Source organism: Suncus etruscus, chromosome 1 (assembly GCF_024139225.1).
Source record: "Suncus etruscus isolate mSunEtr1 chromosome 1, mSunEtr1.pri.cur, whole genome shotgun sequence".
Lineage (NCBI taxonomy): Eukaryota > Metazoa > Chordata > Mammalia > Eulipotyphla > Soricidae > Suncus > Suncus etruscus.
The window spans coordinates 70000327-70019454 of record NC_064848.1 but is presented as its reverse complement, the minus strand read 5'-3'; the positions used below and the strand labels follow the sequence as shown (position 1 = coordinate 70019454).

Genomic DNA, 19128 nt, shown 5'->3' with positions numbered 1-19128 from the left:
CTGGTGGTGAATAAGGCTTACTTATGGTCTGCACTTAGGAATCACCCCTAAAGGGGCCCAGATATTGGGCTTAAATATTGGGTGTTGGGACTTAACTTGAGTTGGTTGCATGCAAAACAAATGCCCTATCTGCAATACCATATCTCTGGGTGCAATTTATAGCAATATTTAACAAAAAGTACAATAATCTGCCACATATTCTTCATACAATTACCAAAATTCCCCCAATCAATAACACCCACCTGATTAATAAAATAGTTATAATGACAAGTCTATGCTCACACATCATCACCAAACTCCACAGTTTATATTAGGGTTATACGTCCTATGGATTTCAACAAATGCATAATAATATGTATTTCCCATTATAGTACCATACAGAATAATTTCACTATTCTAAATATCCCCTCAGCTCTAACTCTTTTGTTTCCCCAACCTACAAATATTTTTAATATCTTCATATCTTTATCTTTTCAAAAAGCCCTGAATTGGATGCATTAGTATATAGTATATAGTTCAGATTGATTGGTCTTGCTTAATGGTTTGAAAGCAAATTTATTTTTAATGGTGTACACTATTCTATTGTCTGGATGTACTACTTTTACAGGATTTTGAGAAGTCCTTGGGAATAAGAGCCTCACGCATAGCAGGTTGAGTCTGGAGAACTGAGTGAGTCATGAGCAGGAAAGAGCTTTATTTTGCTTGATATCTGGAACATCACTTGTTGAGTGGACATGAAAACTTCTGCTATTTTTCTACTTTTAATTTAATTTTTTTTGTTTTTGGATCACACCCGGCAGTGCTCAGGGGTTACTCCTGGCTCTATGCTCAGAAATCGCTCCTGGCAGGCTCAGGGGACCATATGAGATGCCGGGATTCGAACCATTGACCTTCTGAATGCAAAGCAAATGCCTTACCTCCATGCTATCTCTCTGACCCCAATGTAAAAACTATCTTACCGCTGCTGTGGACCTGGGGTTTCCCCATCTGTAAAAATGAAAAATTTGGAAAAGGGATTCTAATTAAAAGAAAAATGGAAATAGTGCTTATGATTATGCATCAAAAATTACAGATCACATTAAAATTTTTTATTAACATAACTCATTTTACCTGCCAACTCTTTGATGAAGAATTGGGTAGTATCTTTGGGGCCAGAGAGACAGTACAACGGTAGGGCATTTGCCTTGCAAGCCGACCCAGGATCAAAGGTGGTTCGAATCCTGGCATTTCATATGGTCCCCCGTGCCTTCCAGGAGTGATTTCTGAGCAGATAACCAGGAGTAACCCCTGAGTATCACCGAGTGTGACACCCCCCCCAACCAAGAAAAGGGGCCTGAGAGATAGCATGGACATAGGGCATTTGCATTGTGTGCAGAAGGACGGTGGTTTGACTCCCAGCATCCCATATGGTCCCCCGAACCTGCGATTTCTGAGCATAGAGCCAGGAGTAACCCCTGAGTGCTGCCGGGTGTGACCCAAAATCAAAAAAAATTGGGTAGTATTTTTATATTCTGAAAGGCAGATTTTATTGAGCATATCCAATTTTAGGGAAAGATTTTCACTGCATTTATAACTAATGAATAAACTTTCCTCACCTTCACAAACCTCAGTCAACCCTAAAAGTCAGATACTGAAGTTCTCTAAGGTTGACCTAAATAAGGATTTCCCAAACTCAGGATCACCCCAAACTCTGTTCGAACACCTCCAAACTTAAAATTTCCAGCTAGTTACCCTATACGTTCTTTATAGACTATGTTTTCAAGTTAAATTATTTTCTCCTAAATTTTTCTTGAAGCAAAAAAATTTGCTTGAATTAATAAATTAAATAAATTATTGTTTGTAAATACCTTTAGGAATGAGTTAGGCCATAACATTAGATGTTCAACCATATCATTGATGCTTGGAGATCTTTTATGTTCATTACTCACCCTTGACAGAGGTCATTAATGCATTGGGAACATATTAGTCTTCCCACTAAGCTCCTTCACTACAAATAAAATACATAATGATAATTGCAAGATGAAGAGAAACATCTCAAATAACTTGTCATATAATTTTGCATATCTTATGACCTGTAGAAATAATGGTATAATTTTGCATATCTTATGACCTGTAGAAATAATGGTAGAAATAAATCCATTTGTAAAGTATGAAAATGGAAAGGGGAAGACTATTCCTAGGAGTTGATTACTTAATCAAAATATATGTAGATTTCAAGACCACTGAATCAGAATCAAGAAATGAGTACCAAAAATACATATAGATGATGTATACAGGTAAAAATATTCAACATATTGATCAGGAGAAGACAAATCAAACCACAATGAAATGCAGTCTTACAAATGTAAGTATGTCTATCATATAAAAGACAAGTGACCAGAGCAATAACCCAGTGGTAGGGCATTTGTCTTGCACAGGATGAACCTGGGTTCAATACTGGGCATCCCATATGGTCCCCTGAGCCAGGTGCAATTTCTGAGCGCAATACCAGAGAAACCCCTGAGCGTCACTGAGTGTGGCCCACAAAACTAAAAAGGAAAAAAAATTATCATATCATTCAATAATTCACTTTTGGGCACTATTCAAAGGAAATAAAATTATTATCTCAAAGTGAGATCTGTTCCACCATGCTCATAATAGCACTACTAGTCACAGCAGTCAGTAGATGGAAAGAGCTTAAAAGTTTATCAGTAAATGCATAAATAAGGAAAGACTTCTAGAATTTATAATAACATGGATCTTGAGGGAATTCTTTGAAATAAAATAATTCAGAGAAGACTGATACATTCTGTATTCTGCCACTTTGACACATAATCTGAAAAAAATTGAACTAGAGAAACATAGATTAGAATGATGTTTACTAGGGGATAAAGATGGGGAAAAATTTCCAGGTATAAGACAAATAAGATCTGGGAATATAACATGCAGCACAGTTTTATAGTTAAAAATGTTATTTTATAGTTAATAGTACTGCTTGAAAGATGCTGAGAGGTAATTTGCAGCATGATAAAGATCTTAATAAATGCATTGTTGATATTATGTTGTATGATGAGTATAAAATCATCACATGTGCACATTAAACTTATAGGAAGTTATATATATGTCAATTATATTTCATTAAGACTAGAAAAAGAGGAAATAGATATATGAGCATTGGTTCTGAAGATCTTCAATGTATTTGGGAAGAAAATAATGGAGACAGAAAGCTAGGGAAATTGATTTCTTTGATCTAATTAGCATGTTCTTCATCTATGACCTTAAAAATTTATTTTTGGGGGACCGTACCTGGTGATGCTGGGACCAAACCCATTGCTCTGCTCTCATGCACACTTCTGGTGAGGGGTAGAGGACAATGTGAGATGCCAAAGATCAGATCCAAGTCAGCTATGTGCAAGGCAATTGCCTACCTTCTGTACAATTGCTTTGCTCTGCTCCAGCTTTTCTTTTAAAATGTGGGCTTGGGTAAAAATGACCAAGTAAATATTTTGAGAAAGAAAAATCAGCATAGAATTCCCAAACTGTATTCTCAAAAAAGACTGATTTTTAGAATTAGTATCCATGTTTCTAAAAATAGTTAGTGGATAAATATTACAGTGAATAGCTAATAAATTCCACAAGAATGATAATCTACATTGAAAATTTTCAAGAGAATATATTGTGTAAAAGTTCTTGGGATATTTTAATAACAGACCCAACATTGTGCTAAACTCTCACTGTATGTTTTTTTAAGGTCTGTAGTTCAAGAAATGTTGCTATGTGGCAATTTGAGGAATTTTCTCAATATATTGGGCATTTCCAACAAGTAAGAAAATTTTAGACAGGGTTGAATTCAAATTGTGTTCTGCCATTTACTGGTTGTATGATCTGGGACATCAGAGTATCCCAGATACACAGATACACTTGACAGAGACTCAAGATTGTTATTTAGAACAGCAGTGGGAGGCTTAAATGAAATAGTAAACTTTGCCTTTTCATTTACACAGAAGTGTACACTGTCCAGTAGAACTCCACACATCACAGGTCCTATTGAGATCTTTGCCACATGGCCGCCTCTGGTGACTGCTTACTCTGTACCAGTGAGGTTGAAACATTCAGGATATGGTGCTTCAAGATCCAGACTACTTTAAGTGTGGGATTCTTGCTGATAATCTTTTCATCACAGCCAAGATGTTGAGTACTGAAAAAAGCAGTAACTCCTGAAAAATCCACCATACGAATAGCCGTTTCCAGAGGTGTAAAAATATTTTCTTGAAGCAACCTCCTGAGGCCCTAGACTTGCTTATCAGCTGATGCCTATAAAAATTCTAATTCTGTATAGTTGTAGTTTTACCATTATAGCTTTTTCCAAGATGTGATTCTCTCCTCCCCTTTCCCCACAACTACTTATGAATTACAAAGTCTAAGAATTTGAATGAACTCTGAATGACCATATGCAGAGCACTTGGGCCTGCCTCATGTGTTCCAGGTCATAAGACACACATGTATCCTGTGCCAAGTATTGTGATGAATTTTTGGTCAAAAGATTATGAGGGAACAACTAGAACTGTTTCATGTACTATGATGTAAACAAATGTTGCTTGCAGGCAGGCAAAGGTTAGAGAAGCAGTTACAAGTTTATGCTCAGCAGGCTGCCTAGCCTGTCTAAGTGTATGAACATGGGCAAACAGGAATGGAACAGTAATCAGACTATTTAGTATAGAGCTTAGGAAGCCGTTTGCACCTAGCAGAATTGATATTATTATTTGTACCTAATGAAGTCAGAGATGTCAAGTCTGGAATATCATAGGGTGTGAGAAATACCATCTCATGCCAACTTCTTAAGTCACTTAATCCACCTACTTGGTCCTTATTGTGTGTTCACTCTGCAACTGAAGGGCTTTTTAGAAACTTTTTTCTAAGTCCTTTGGGAATTTGTAGAGGTCAGAAAACTAATGGACTTTCTATTGACCCTTAGTAAGGAACCACCCCAATATGCCTCTTCAACACTCAATATATGTAATCTTTTATGTGTTGATTGTGGGGTGGTTTCTAATTTCAGGTTTGCCTAGGACAGTATCTTATATAATGTTTTTCTAAGCGTATTTATCAAGGAGAAATATGCCAGTGCAGAGGTGGAAGGAAACAAAGGAGGGTGAAAAAGAGAGGTGAGAGTGAAGACCACAACATATGCTTTTTAGCTGCCCTGGCCCTGGTGGAGATTTGTTCCTGAGGGAGGGGAGGTGCTGCAGGTTGCAGTGTGGATCTGAGAGATTTATGCCCTGCACACCAAACACATATTGATGACTCTCTGTGGAACAATTTTGAAAAGGTGATTATGGGCCTGCTATGAAGAAATATTTTATATGAAATTGCTGAAAGATCTCTGAGTACTAAGCAATAATCACCTGAGTGTTTTAAAAAGTGTTCCAATTTGTTTCCCATTGCCTTGTTGGCAGTTGGGATTTACATACCACATAACATCCATTTCTGGGCATCCTGTATGTCACCATGTTAAGAGAGATTTCCCCTATTCCACCTAGAGAAAAATTCTCTCCAGTTTGTGAATAAGTCTCAATGGATTAAAAACGTGCATAGACTTGGCATCTGCAATTTTACCTCTTGGACTATTTTAAAGAAAAAAAAACACAGGAGAAAAAGATGGTCATTGAGAAGTTGCATATCTGATAGTTTATCTCTGTAATACCTTTAGTATCTGTTTCATTTTTTGGTTGGTTTAACTATATCTGTGTGCTTGTATATATGTGTATACACATTTTAATATTGAAAAGTTGTAAAGACACCAATGTGCCAACTTTTGGATTTGATATTATTAAAGTAACATAGAAGTTCTTAGCCTGAAAAATAAGCTTTAGAATAGTATATTTGCATATATATATGTTCTGTGATATTATTCTATCTTAACAAAACATGTGCACAAGCATATTTGTGTCAGAATAGTTCCTGAGAATATGCAAATGTGAAAAGATTGTCATCTCTAGGTGATGAAAATATAGCAATTTTATTTTTTAAATCATTACCTTATCTGTATTTTCCTACTAAACCAAAATTTGCTTTCATTGAAAAAAGCAGCTGACAGATCCTACCAAAGTGAGGTCTTATTTGTCTTTTCTTTAGCCTGTTGTCATTTAGGTTCTCTCCTAAAGATACCAACTCACAATATGAAGCTACCACAAGGAGTAGTGAGTGCAGTTGAAGAAATAACTACACTAGCAACTACCATGACAATGTTAATGAGTAAGAGAAGTATAATGCTGTCTCCAATACAGGCAGGGAGTGAGGGAGGAGGGAGATAGGGGGCATTAGTGGAATGTTGCAGTAGTAAAGGGGGTGTTCTTTTTTATGACCGAAAGTCAATTACAATCATGTTTGTAATCAAGGTGTTTAATAAAGATATTAAAAAAAGAGTTTTCGGGGCCGGGTAGGTGGCGCTGGAGGTAAGGTGTCTGCCTTGCAAGCGCTAGCCAAGGAAGGACCTCGGTTCGATCCCCCGGCGTCCCATATGGTCCCCCCAAGCCAGGGGCGATTTCTGAGCACATAGCCAGGAGTAACCCCTGAGCGTCAAACGGGTGTGGCCCAAAAACCAAAAAAAAAAAAAAAAAAAAAAAAAAAGAGTTTTCATACTGTGGCTTCTTCTTCTTCTTCTTTTCTTCTTCTTCTTCTTCTTCTTCTTCTTCTTCTTCTTCTTCTTCTTCTTCTTCTTCTTCTTCTTCTTCTTCTTCTTCTTCTTCTTCTTCTTCTTCTTCTTCTTCTTCTTCTTCTTCTTCTTCTTCTTCTTCTTCTTCTTCTTCTTCTTCTTCTTCTTCTTCTTCTTCTTCTCCTCCTTCTTCTCCTTCTTATCCTCCTCCTTCTCCTCATTCTCTACCTCTTCCTCCTCCTCCTTTTCCACCTCTCCTCTTCCTTCTCCTCCTCAGCCTCCTCCTCCTCATAATCTGTACCTCTTCCTTCTCCTCCTTCTCCTCCTTATTCTCCACCCCTCCTTCTCTTCCTTCTCCTCCTCTTTCTTATTCTCCAACTCTTCCTCCTCTTCCTTCTCCTCCTCTTCATTCAACACCTCCTTCTCTTCCTTCTCCTCCTCCTCCTGTTTTCCATCTCTTCCTCCTCTTTCTCTACCTCCTTTTCCTCTTCTTCCTCCTCCACCCCCGCCCTCCTCCTTTTTTGCAGGTGTAATTTTCAGTAGTAATTTTGGTCTTGCTCCTGGCAGTACTTGGATATAATACATGTTAGGGATTAAACCTGCATGCAAAGCCTGTGATCTTACACCTCAAGCTCCTGGCTCTTTTTCCATTTTTCCCATTTTTTGCACTGAATGAAACAATTGATAATAGGTGAAGACTGCAGAAGATCATAAGCAGATCTTCTTAATTTATAGTCAGTGTCATTGGTTAATTGATATCTTTCATCAACTGACCTTGTGCCACTGTGTTAGACTTATGGGGGAGAACAGGGTTCATTTACTGTTGCTATGAATGATTGTGTCTGGCCTGAGGCCACATGTCAGTCTAGTCTTTAATTTTCTATTTTTTAAATGTAAGAATCTACATATTTATACTGATATTTTGACTTCTTTGAAAAATTGTGGGATGTATTTTTATATTGGTTTCATTGAGAACTGTTTAAGTTGTTGCCCCTGAATTTGTGTCAAGGAATCAAAAATTCCTTGCTGCTGGAATTTGGCATTTGTATTTGATATTCTATTATCGTATTCAACAGGTTGACCTGAAATTTTTGGTGTGAAGAATCAGACATTGAACTGTCTCATTTTTGAATTAAAATAACTTTTAGAACATAATATACTGATTTATTTTTTTGCTTCTCTTAAGAGGGCTAAAAAGGACTTGGGTTTTAATATACCTGGCTTTCAAAGTAATCTTTTTTTGCATAATTTTTTTTATTTAAACACCTTGATTACATACATGATTGTGTTTGGGTTTCAGTCATAAAAGGAACACCACCCATCACCAGTGCAACATTCCCATCACCCAAGTCCCAAATTTCCCTCCTCCCCACCCAACCCCCGCCTGTACCCTAAACAGGCTCTACATTTCCCTCATACATTCTCAATATTAGGACAGTTCAAAATGTAGTTATTTCTCTAACTAAACTCATCACTCTTTGTGGTGAGCTTCCTGAGGTGAGCTGGAACTTCCAGCTCTTTCCTCTTTTGTGTCTGAAAATTATTATTACAAGGGTGTCTTTCATTTTTCTTAAAACCCATAGATGAGTGAGACCATTCTGCGTTTTTCTCTCTCTCTCTCTGACTTATTTCACTCAGCATAATAGATTCCATGTACATCCATGTATAGGAAAATTTCATGACTTCATCTCTCCTGACAGCTGCATAATATTCCATTGTGTATATGTACCACAGTTTCTTTAGCCATTCGTCTGTTGAAGGGCATCTTGGTTGTTTCCAGAGTCTTGCTATGGTAAATAGAGCTGCAATGAATATAGGTGTAAGGAAGGGGTTTTTGTATTGTATTTTTGTGTTCCTAGGGTATATTCCTAGGAGTGGTATAGCTGGATCGTATGGGAGCTCGATTTCCAGTTTTTGGAGGAATCTCCATATCGCTTTCCATAAAGGTTGAACTAGACAGCATTCCCACCAGCAGTGGATAAGAGTTCCTTTCTCTCCACATCCCCGCCAACACTGTTTATTCTCATTCTTTGTGATGTGTGCCATTCTCTGGGGTGTGAGGTGGTATCTCATCGTTGTTTTGATTTGCATCTCCCTGATGATTAGTGATGTGGAACATTTTTTCATGTGTCTTTTGGCCATGCGTATTTCTTCTTTGTCAAAGTGTCTGTTCATTTCTTCTCCCCATTTTTTGATGGGGTTAGATGTTTTTTTCTTGTAAAGTTCTGTCAGTGCCTTGTATATTTTGGAGATTAGCCCCTTATCTGATGGGTATTGGGTGAATAGTTTCTCCCACTCAGTGGGTGGCTCTTGTATCCTGGGCACTATTTCCTTTGAGGTGCAGAAGCTTCTCAGCTTAATATATTCCCATCTGTTAATCTCTGCTTTCACTTGCTTGGAGAGTGCAGTTTCCTCCTTGAAGATGCCTGTAATGTCCTGGAGTGTTTTGCCTATGTGCTGTTCTATATATCTTATGGTTTTGGGGCTGATATCGAGGTCTTTAATCCATTTGGATTTTACCTTTGTACATGATGTTAGCTGGGGGTCTAAGTTTAATTTTTTGCAAGTGGCTATCCAATTGTGCCAACACCACTTGTTGAAGAGGCTTTCCCTGCTCCATTTAGGATTTCCTGCTCCTTTATCAAAAATTAGATGGTTGTATGTCTGGGGAACATTTTCTGAGTATTCAAGCCTATTCCACTGATCTGAGGACCTATCCTTATTCCAATACCATGCTGTTTTGATAACTGTTGCTTTGTAGTACAGTTTAAAGTTGGGAAAAGTAATTCCTCCCATATTCTTTTTGCCAATGATTGCTTTAGCTATTCGAGGGTGTTTATTGTTCCAAATGAATTTCAAAAGTGTCTGATCCACTTCTTTGAAGAATGTCATGGGTATCTTTAGAGGGATGGCATTAAATCTGTATAATGCCTTGGGGAGTATTGACATTTTGATGATGTTAATCCTGCCAATCCATGAGCAGGGTATGTGTTTCCATTTCCGTGTGTCCTCTCTTATTTCTTGGAGCAGAGTTTTATAGTTTTCTTTGTATAGGTCCTTCACATATTTAGTCAAGTTGATTCCAAGATATTTGAGTTTGTGTGGTACTATTGTGAATGGGGTTGTTTTCTTAATGTCCATTTCATCCTTATTACTATTGGTATATAGAAAGGCCATTGATTTTTGTGTGTTAATTTTGTAGCCTGCCACCTTGCTATATGAGTCTATTGTTTCTAGAAGCTTTTTGATAGAGTCTTTAGGGTTTTCTAAGTAGAGTATCATGTCATCTGCAAACAGTGAGAGCTTGACTTCTTCCTTTCCTATCTGGATTCCCTTGATATCCTTTTCTTGCCTAATCGCTATAGCAAGTACTTCCAGTGCTATGTTGAATAGGAATGGTGAGAGAGGACAGCCTTGTCTTGTGCCAGAATTTAGAGGGAAGGCTTTCAGTTTTTCTCCATTGAGGATAATATTTGCCACTGGCTTGTGGTAGATGGCCTTCACTATATTGAGAAAGGTTCCCTCCATTCCCATCTTGCTGAGAGTTTTGATCAAGAATGGGTGTTGGACCTTATCAAATGCTTTCTCTGCATCTATTGATATGATCATGTGGTTTTTATTTTTCTTGTTATTGATGTTGTGTATTATGTTGATAGATTTACGGATGTTAAACCAGCCTTGCATTCCTGGGATGAAACCTACTTGATCGTAGTGGATGATCTTCTTATCTTATAGGATTCTTGAATCCTATTTGCCAGGATTTTGTTGAGGATCTTTGCATCTGCATTCATCAGTGATATTGGTCTGTAATTTTCTTTTTTGGTAGCGTCTCTGTCTGGTTTAGGTATCAAGGTGATGTTGGCTTCATAAAAGCTATTTGGAAGTGTTTCTGTTTGTTCAATTTCATGAAAGAGTCTTGCCAAGATTGGCAGTAGTTCCTCTTGGAAAGTTTGATAGAATTCATTAGTGAATCCATCTGGACCTGGGCTTTTGTTTTTCGGCAGACATTTGATTACTGTTTTAATTTCATCAATGGTGATGGGGGTGTTTAGATATGCTACATCCTCTTCCTTCAACCGTGGAAGATTATAAGAGTCCAAGAATTTATCCATTTCTTCCAGGTTCTCATTTTTAGTGGCGTAGAGTTTTTCAAAGTAGTTTCTGATTACCCTTTGAATCTCTGTCATATCAGTAGTGATCTCTCCTTTTTCATTCCTGATACGAGTTATCAAGTTTCTCTCTCTCTCTTTCTTTGTTAGGTTTGCCAGTGGTCTATCAATCTTGTTTATTTTTTCAAAGAACCAACTTCTGCTTTCGTTGATCTTTCGGATTGTTTTTTGAGTTTCCACTTCGTTGATTTCTGCTCTCAGCTTTGTTATTTCCTTCTGTCTTCCTATTCTTGGGTCCTTTTGTTGAGCATTTTCTAGTTCTATTAGCTGTGTCATTAAGCTACTCAGGTAAGCTCCTTCTTCCTTCCTGATGTGTGCTTGCAAAGCTATAAATTTTCCTCTCAGTACTGCTTTTGCTGTGTCCCACAAGTTCTGAGAGTTTGTGTCTTTATTGTCATTTGTTTCCAGGAACCTTTTTATTTCCTCCTTGATTTCATCTCGGACCCACTGGTTATTGAGCATGAGGCTGTTTAACTTCCAGGTGTTAAAGTGTTTCTTCTGAGTCCCTTTGGAGTTCACAAATAATTTCAGAGCCTTGTGGTCAGCGAAGGTAGTCTGCAAAATTTTTATCCTCTTGATCTTATGGAGGTATGTTTTATGTGCCAGCATGTAGTCTATCCTGGAGAATGTCCCATGTGCATTGGAGAAGAATGTGTATCCAGGTTTCTGGGGATGGAGTGTCCTATATATATCCACTAGGCCTCTTTCTTCCATTTCTCTCCTCAGGTCTAGTATATTCTTGTTGGGTTTCAGTCTGGTTGACCTGTCCAGTGTTGACAAAGCCGTTTTAAGGTCCCCCACAATTATTGTGTTGTTGTTGATATTATTTTTCAGATTTGTTAACAGTTGTATTAAATATTTTGCTGGCCCTCATTCGTGCATATATGTTTAGGAGAGTGAATTCTTCCTGCTCTACGTACCCCTTGATTAATATAAAATGTCCGTCTTTGTCCCTTACAACCTTCCTGAGTATAAAGTTTGCATTATCTGATATTAGTATGGCCACTCCAGCTTTTTTATGGGTGTTGTTTGCTTGGATAACTTTTCTCCAGCCTTTTATTTTGAGTCTATGTTTGTTCTGACTATTCAGGTGCGTTTCTTGTAGGCAGCAGAAGGTTGGATTGAGTTTTTTGATCCATTTAGCCACTCTGTGTCTCTTAACTGGTGCATTTAGTCCATTGATGTTGAGAGAAAGAATTGTCCTGGGATTTAACGCCATCTTTATTTCAAAATTTGGTGTGTCTTTTGGGTAGTCTTGTCTTAGATTAGGTCTTTCAGTTTTTCTCTTAAGACTGGTTTTGTGTCTGTGAAGTTTCTGAGCTGTTTTTTGTCTGTGAAACCATGTATTCTTCCATCAAACCGGAAAGTGAGTTTTGCTGGGTATAGTATTCTGGGTGAAGCATTCATTTCATTCAGTCTTGTCACAATATCCCACCACTGCTTTCTGGCATTGAGCGTTTCTGGTGACAGGTCTGCTGTAAATCTCAGGGAAGCTTGCTTGAACATGATTTCCCCTTTTGATCTTGCTGTTTTCAGAATTCTGTCTCTATCTGTGGGATTTGTCATTGTGACTAGGATGTGTCTTGGGGTGGTTTTTCTGGGGTCTCTTTTGGTTGGTACTCTTCGGGCATGCAGGATTTGATCACATATATTCTTTAGCTCTGGAAGTTTCTCTTTAATGATATTCTTGACCATTGATTCTTCCTGGAAATTTTCTTCCTGGGTCTCTGGGACTCCAATGATTCTTAAGTTGTTTCTGTTGATCTTATCATAGACTTCTATTTTCGTCTGTTCCCATTCTTTGACTAATTTTTCCATTGTCTGCTCATTTGCTTTAAGTTTTTTGTCCAATCTCTCCTGCTGTATGGAATTGTTATGTATCTCATCTTCCACAGCACCAAGTCTATTCTCAGCTTCTGATACCCTGTCCCAGAGCTTATCCATTTTGTCATTCACTTCGTTTACTGACTTTTTCAGTCCTGTTAGTTGACATGTTATTTCAGTTTGGAGTTTTGTCATTTCTGCCTTCGTATTTTCTTGGTTCTTATTAGTGTTCTGTTCAACTCGATCCATGGTTTCTTGGAGTCTGTTGAGCACCTTCCATATTGCTAGTCTAAAGTCCTTATCTGAGAGATTGATTAGTTGTTCAGTCATTATCTGGTCCTCAGAATTGTCATCTTCATTCTCTATCTCTGATGCTGGCCTGCGTTGTTTCCCCATTGTCACACTTGTATTGTGGGTTTTTCTACGTGTTGTAGTGGTATTCATTGTCTATATGATGTAGGCAGCACACTCCTCTGGCTCCTCCCTTTCTGGATGGGCTGACTTGCCTCTAAGGGAGGGGAGTCCTCCGTGGATGAAGCCTCACACTGGGTCAAATCTTAGGCCCGAGCATGCAACAGAGAAGACAGTCCAGAGAGAAATGTTTGCTTCTGTGATATAGCGCCGTTCTTAGTGTGCTTTTTCCTTCTTGTTGCAATGGAGTTCTTTCCTTAGAAAGAGTGCACGGCCGCGTAGCGAAGCGGAGCCGCCGTGCTCCTCTGAGCCTCTTTTTGCCCCACTCGCAAGAGTTTCACGCAAGAGGACAGTAGACAGACATAGACAGGTCACACTCACAGTCTTTCACAGCTGAGCCCCACTGGGCCGGTGTACTTTTGCGGATCGCCAGAGCAATTTCTGAACGCATAGCCAGGAGTAACCACTGAGCATCACTGGGTGTGGCCCCAAAACAAAACAAAATTGAGTGATTTTAACTTTGAAAACATCCTTAAAAAATCTCAATCAGGGGCTGGAGAGATAGCATGGAGGTAAGGCATTTACCTTTCATGCAGAAGGTCATCGGTTCGAATCCCGGCATCCCATATGGTCCCCCGAGCCTGCCAGGAGTCTCAAAGTAATCTTAATTTCAAATATTTTTCTGGTCACAATTTTACTGCTAGGAAAATAAATTTTGGGCATAGAGAAAAAATCCAAGATTGTCTTAAGACACAAAAAATACCACATAAATTATTTTTCTTATCATCTTTCAGGAGACATAATTTTAGCTAATTTAGCTCTTTCTAAGCAAAGAACTCAATACTCATATTACTCATAGGAAAAATAATCCCCAATATAAATATCTTAGTTTCAGTGCCACCATACAAGAAAACAATGAATGTAGATAGAATCTGCATTAAAATTGGAATTTTGTTGGGGCCGGCGAGGTGGCGCTAGAGGTAAGGTGTCTGCCTTGAAAGCGCTAGACAAGGAAGGATCGTGGTTCGATCCCCAGGCGTCCCATATTGTCCCCCCAAGCCAGGGGTAATTTCTGAGCACTTAGTCAGGAGTAACCCCTGAGCATCAAACGGGTGTGGCCCAAAACAAACAAACAAAAATTGAAATTCTGTAGTAGCACTGATGGCTTTTCAGGTGTAATAATGTGTTCACTCCTCAAAGCAGATATTTGGACAATCTTCACTTAAAGTTTTAGTACTACAATGAAGATCCTGGGAGAGGTTATTGTAAAAAGAGATAATATTTTCTTGGTGCTAACTGGATGTAGATGCTTTAAACTCATGTTTTATTGCAGTTAGGATTTCACTGAGCACTCTGATCCTAAAATCCACCATGACTGACATATTATCAAAAATAAACTAGTTTTATAATTCTGAATAGACAAATTAACTTTATCAATCTATATTGTCTAAAGCAATAATAATCTTCTTTTCCTCTTGGGGTAAATAATAAAAAGAATCTTATCAGAAAATGAAGTATTTTAACTTTACTTAGTACAGAGTTATCCTGAAAATTACTGGATAGAATGTTACTATTTAATGACTCCTAAAATTTACAAAGGATAACACCAAAATGAGAATGAATGGAGTTGTCAAAATCAATTTTCCACTGTTCACTGATGCCATCTGAGAACATATTTTTCATTCAGCTGGGTATCAGTTCACCTTTCCCCTTATTTTAAACAGTTTAGTTCCCCCCTTTTTTAATCTGATGAGAAATAACCTGATGAACAAATCTTTTCATCTGGATTCAACAGAAAGGGTAGAAAAAACTGTTTTCTGAGGAATCTTTTTTTTTTTTTTTTTTTTTTTTTTTTACATTAAGTTCATATCTCTTTGAAAACCTGATGAGTACTGATGAATGAAAATTCACCACATTGGGTCCAGAAGAGTGTATTTTGTATCTCAGATTTTTTGGATGTTTCCAAGAATACCTGAAATCCTCTGGATGGTCCCAAAAAAGTAGGGCAAGACTATAGAAAAGTGGCTTAAATACATTTTATGAATAGTTGGCAGGTGAGTCAACAAACCCTTGTAATCAGTGACCCTCGAAGTTGTTGATGGATGTGAGTGACCTTTGGGTATAGAGAAGTAAAGTTCACAAGAGTCTTTGATTTTAATTCCTTTTATTGGCCTTGGAGTAAATATTTGACAATGTGCAGTTAATGTAGCAAATAAAATTATATAAGAAAATATTAATGCATAGAAAACAGATAAGAGTTTCATTGTTAAAAATTGGTTCTTTTTCTGTTTTAAATTAGATGTACATATTCTATTTCTTACTGTTGTATTGTTAAACACTGTAACATCCCACACTTTGCTAGGTTGATCATGCGATTAGGATGCTTTTACGTTGACCAAGTTGTCCACAAACTAAATATCTCTCAGTTTCAAATTTGTCTCAGAGATGTTAAGCTTTTTCACACTGCCTATGGTTTTGAAAAGCTGTGATGGAAAATAATAATAATTTCAGTTATGCAAATTATACTTTTAAACATACTTTTTGGTACAACTCTTAGTTTTTTATAATAATCATATTATTATGAATGAGGATTAAGTAGATGACAATATTTTATTGATGTTACATCTCACAGATCTTGGACTTAAATATAAGATTTAGACTTTTTTAATTTTTGTTTTGTTATGTTTTTTTTTTTTTGTTGTTGTTGTTGTTGGTCACACTGGGCAGCAGTTAGGGGTTATTCCTGGCTCTATGGCTCTATTGCTCCTAGCAGGCTCGGGGGACCATATGGGATGCTGGGATTCAAACCACAGTCCTTCTGCATGCAAGGCAAATGCCCTACCTCCATGCTATTTCTCTGGCCTCTAGACTCTGTTTTAAATGGTTTTCCTACCATATCAGAATTGTTTTGATATTGTGGTAAAAAATGCTGATACAGCATTGTCATTTTACAAACATTAAGACTAGACATTGCCATTAGCTTTATAGATTGTGGATTTTTTTTAAACACCATGGCTACAAAATTGTTCATTGTTGGGTTTCAGTCATACAATACACTATCCATCACCAGTACACCCTTCCTGTCACTGATGTCTCCTGTTTTCCTCCCACTCCCCACCTCTGCCTTGCTCTAGAGAAGGTAACTTGCTTCTCTCTCTCTCTCTCTCTCTCTCTCTCTCTCTCTCTCTCTCTCTCTCTCTCCCTCTCACTTTCCTTTTTGACCCTGATTTGCACTATTGTTAATGGAGGAGTGCCTTGCCTATTAGTTTTTCCATTTTCAGCACCTTAGTTCTTGTCCATAGCAATCAGTTCCATTTTCCATTGTCCTAGTAGAACCTTCTCTACTCTTGCTAAACTCACCAATTTTTGTGGTGAACTTTCTACCTTGGGCTGAACCTCCTGACCTTTGCTTCTATTTTCTCTGGGTATTATTACCATACTATCTCTTGTTTTTTTTCTATCCTACAAATTTTGACCCTAATTGTTAGCTAAACTCTTCACCTTTCTTCATGCTACATGAGTTTAAATGTTCAGCTGTGGGCTAGAGATAGTACATGGGTTAAGAAGGCAATTGCTTGGCCTTGGCATGAACCCAATCCTGTTTGATCTCCAACACTACTGAATATGACCTCTGACTATAAAGCTGGGAGTAAGCCCTAAGCATCTCTGGGTGTGGTCCAATAAAAACAATAAATTATTGTATGTGCCATTTATTATTTGTGTGAAATGGGCAAGTGCAAGCTCAGTTTTTTAAATGAACTATTTAAGAGGTTTCTGTGACATAAAATCAATTTGTGCATGTAAAATTCCCACCCAGCATAACACTTGGTTAGTTATTAGATATTATTATTACTGTTGGACAAGTTATTATAGTGAGATAATAAAATAAATTAAATTACTATCAAATAACATTTAAAAGACTAGTAACTACAGGAGCCGGTGAGGTGGTGCTAGAGGTAAGGTGTCTGCTTTGTAAGCGCTAGCTAAGGAAGGACCAAGGTTCGATCCTCCGGCATCCCATATGGTCCCCCCAAGCCAGGGGCAATTTCTGAGCGCTTAGCCAGGAGTAACTCCTAAGCATCAAATGGGTGTGGCCCCCCAAAAAACAAACAAACAAACAAACAAAAAGACTAGTAACTACAAGAATCATATATCATTCAATATTTATATGACTGGGTCATTTTAAAATATTAAATCAGTCTACGGCCATATCACTCTGAACGCACCTGATTTTGTCTGATCTCGGAAGCTAAGCAGGGTTGGGCCTGTTTAGTACTTGGATGGGAGACTGCCTGGGAATACTGGGTGCTGTAGGCTTAAGAAAAATAAAAAAAAAATTATTGTGAGATACAGAGCTAAAAAGTTGTTGATAGTTGGCTTTGATCCTACAATGTTCCAATACCTACTGGGTCATTTTTAAATTTTGAAACCCAATCCATGCAACTTAATATAGTAGATCATTAATAAAATAAAATATTATTTATGGGGGCCAGAGGGCTAGCACAGCAGTAGGGCATTTGCCTTGCATGCAGCTGATCCAGGACAGACGGTGGTTTGAATCCTGGCATCCCATATGGTCCCCATACTTGCCAGGACCAATTTCTGAGCACAAAGCCAGAATTAACCTCTGAGTGCCACTGGGTATGACCCCCCCCCAAAGTGTTATTTATTCTGTAATATGTTATACTAGAGAAATTGCATTTCATTCAATTTTCTGAAAACTCCTTTTCTAAAATCAGCATGAAACTGTACATTTTCCAGAAAAGAAAATAGACCTTTAAGAGGAAAGTAACTGTTATGTTATATAAATGCTAGTAATGCAGGATTTGAACATATTTGGACTTGAATTTGATAATTGTCTGTGTTCTGTAACTTGCCACAATATCTTTTGTGATTAAAAAAATCTCTCCAATAATCCTCCTTGATAGAAGATTTGTGATAGTGGGAATTAAAAATATCATGACATTTATATCTCTTTAGTAGTGTTGTTAAAAGACTAGTTGTTAAAAGACTTTTTGTCACCAATAAACAGTCTTTGCCTTGAATTGACATTGCCACAGATTTAGAAATCCTTATGTATTTTTGTAGTTGCTGCAAGTGAGATGCAAATTATACGTAAATAATAAGTTACATTGGTATTTTTACTTAAGTTTTTTGTTTTTGGTTATGTTTTATAAAGATTTTATGAAGAAAGTTGACACTAAGGAAATTTATTCTAAATTAAGTTTTGGGCTGCATTAATAGCTTTAGCCAAAAAAGGAATGTAATTAATTGGTAGTTTTGCTTCATCTTTAAGTGATAACAGCTTTCCTGTAAAAATCCTTATTTTACAAGTGGATTTTCTCCTTCTATATTTAAAGGCTTAGATGTATTTCTGTTAGCAACTTAATATTGTATACAAATACTGATGAGCCTACTCTAAATATAAGATTCTCTCTCCATTGGGAGATGAATAAGTTTTGCATCCTGTATTTATGCAGGATGCATAGTAAAAATGCATAGTAAAAGAAATCAGATTCCATGTTAGCATGAACAAACTATGTTACATGAAAATTTTCTTTGTAAATTATCAGGAACTGTGAGATAAGGACATAAAAAAAGAAAAGAGAAGAATGAGACTATGAGAAAGGAGTAGAGTTGTAAAAAATAGAGAAGAAAAGAAGAAAAAGATAGTGAGAGACATAATGAGAGGTAGAGGAAGGAGAGATGGAAAGAAAGTTGGTGAGGAAAATGGAAAAAGGTGTGTGGGGGAGAGAAAGGGTGAAAAAAGGAGAAGGAGAGAGGCAAAGTGGGAGGGAGAGAGAGAGAAAAAGAGAGGGGGAGAGACAGGAGAGAGAAAGGAGCAAAAGAAAAGAAAAAAGAATAGAAAAGAAAAAAGAAAAGAAAGAACAAGAAACGAAGAAGGCCAGATCAGCAACTCCTCCTGAGCCCAGCAGGGAGCTGGCAAGAAAGAATTTGAAGCCAGAAGGACATATTATCCAGAACCAGAAGTTGAATCTAATTGTAAGCAGACCTTGCCCGCCCCCTTTAGATGAGTGATGGACTCCTGGCATGTGACCTGGCTTGGCAATCTCCACCCCCTGTCCAGGC

The 19128-nt window shown here is 37.6% G+C and overlaps 1 pseudogene; it reads left to right on the top strand.

Moving 5' to 3' along the window:
- Positions 1 to 17236: 17236 nt before the first annotated feature.
- Positions 17237 to 17355, top strand: LOC126033781 (uncharacterized; annotated as a pseudogene).
- Positions 17356 to 19128: the final 1773 nt, after the last annotated feature.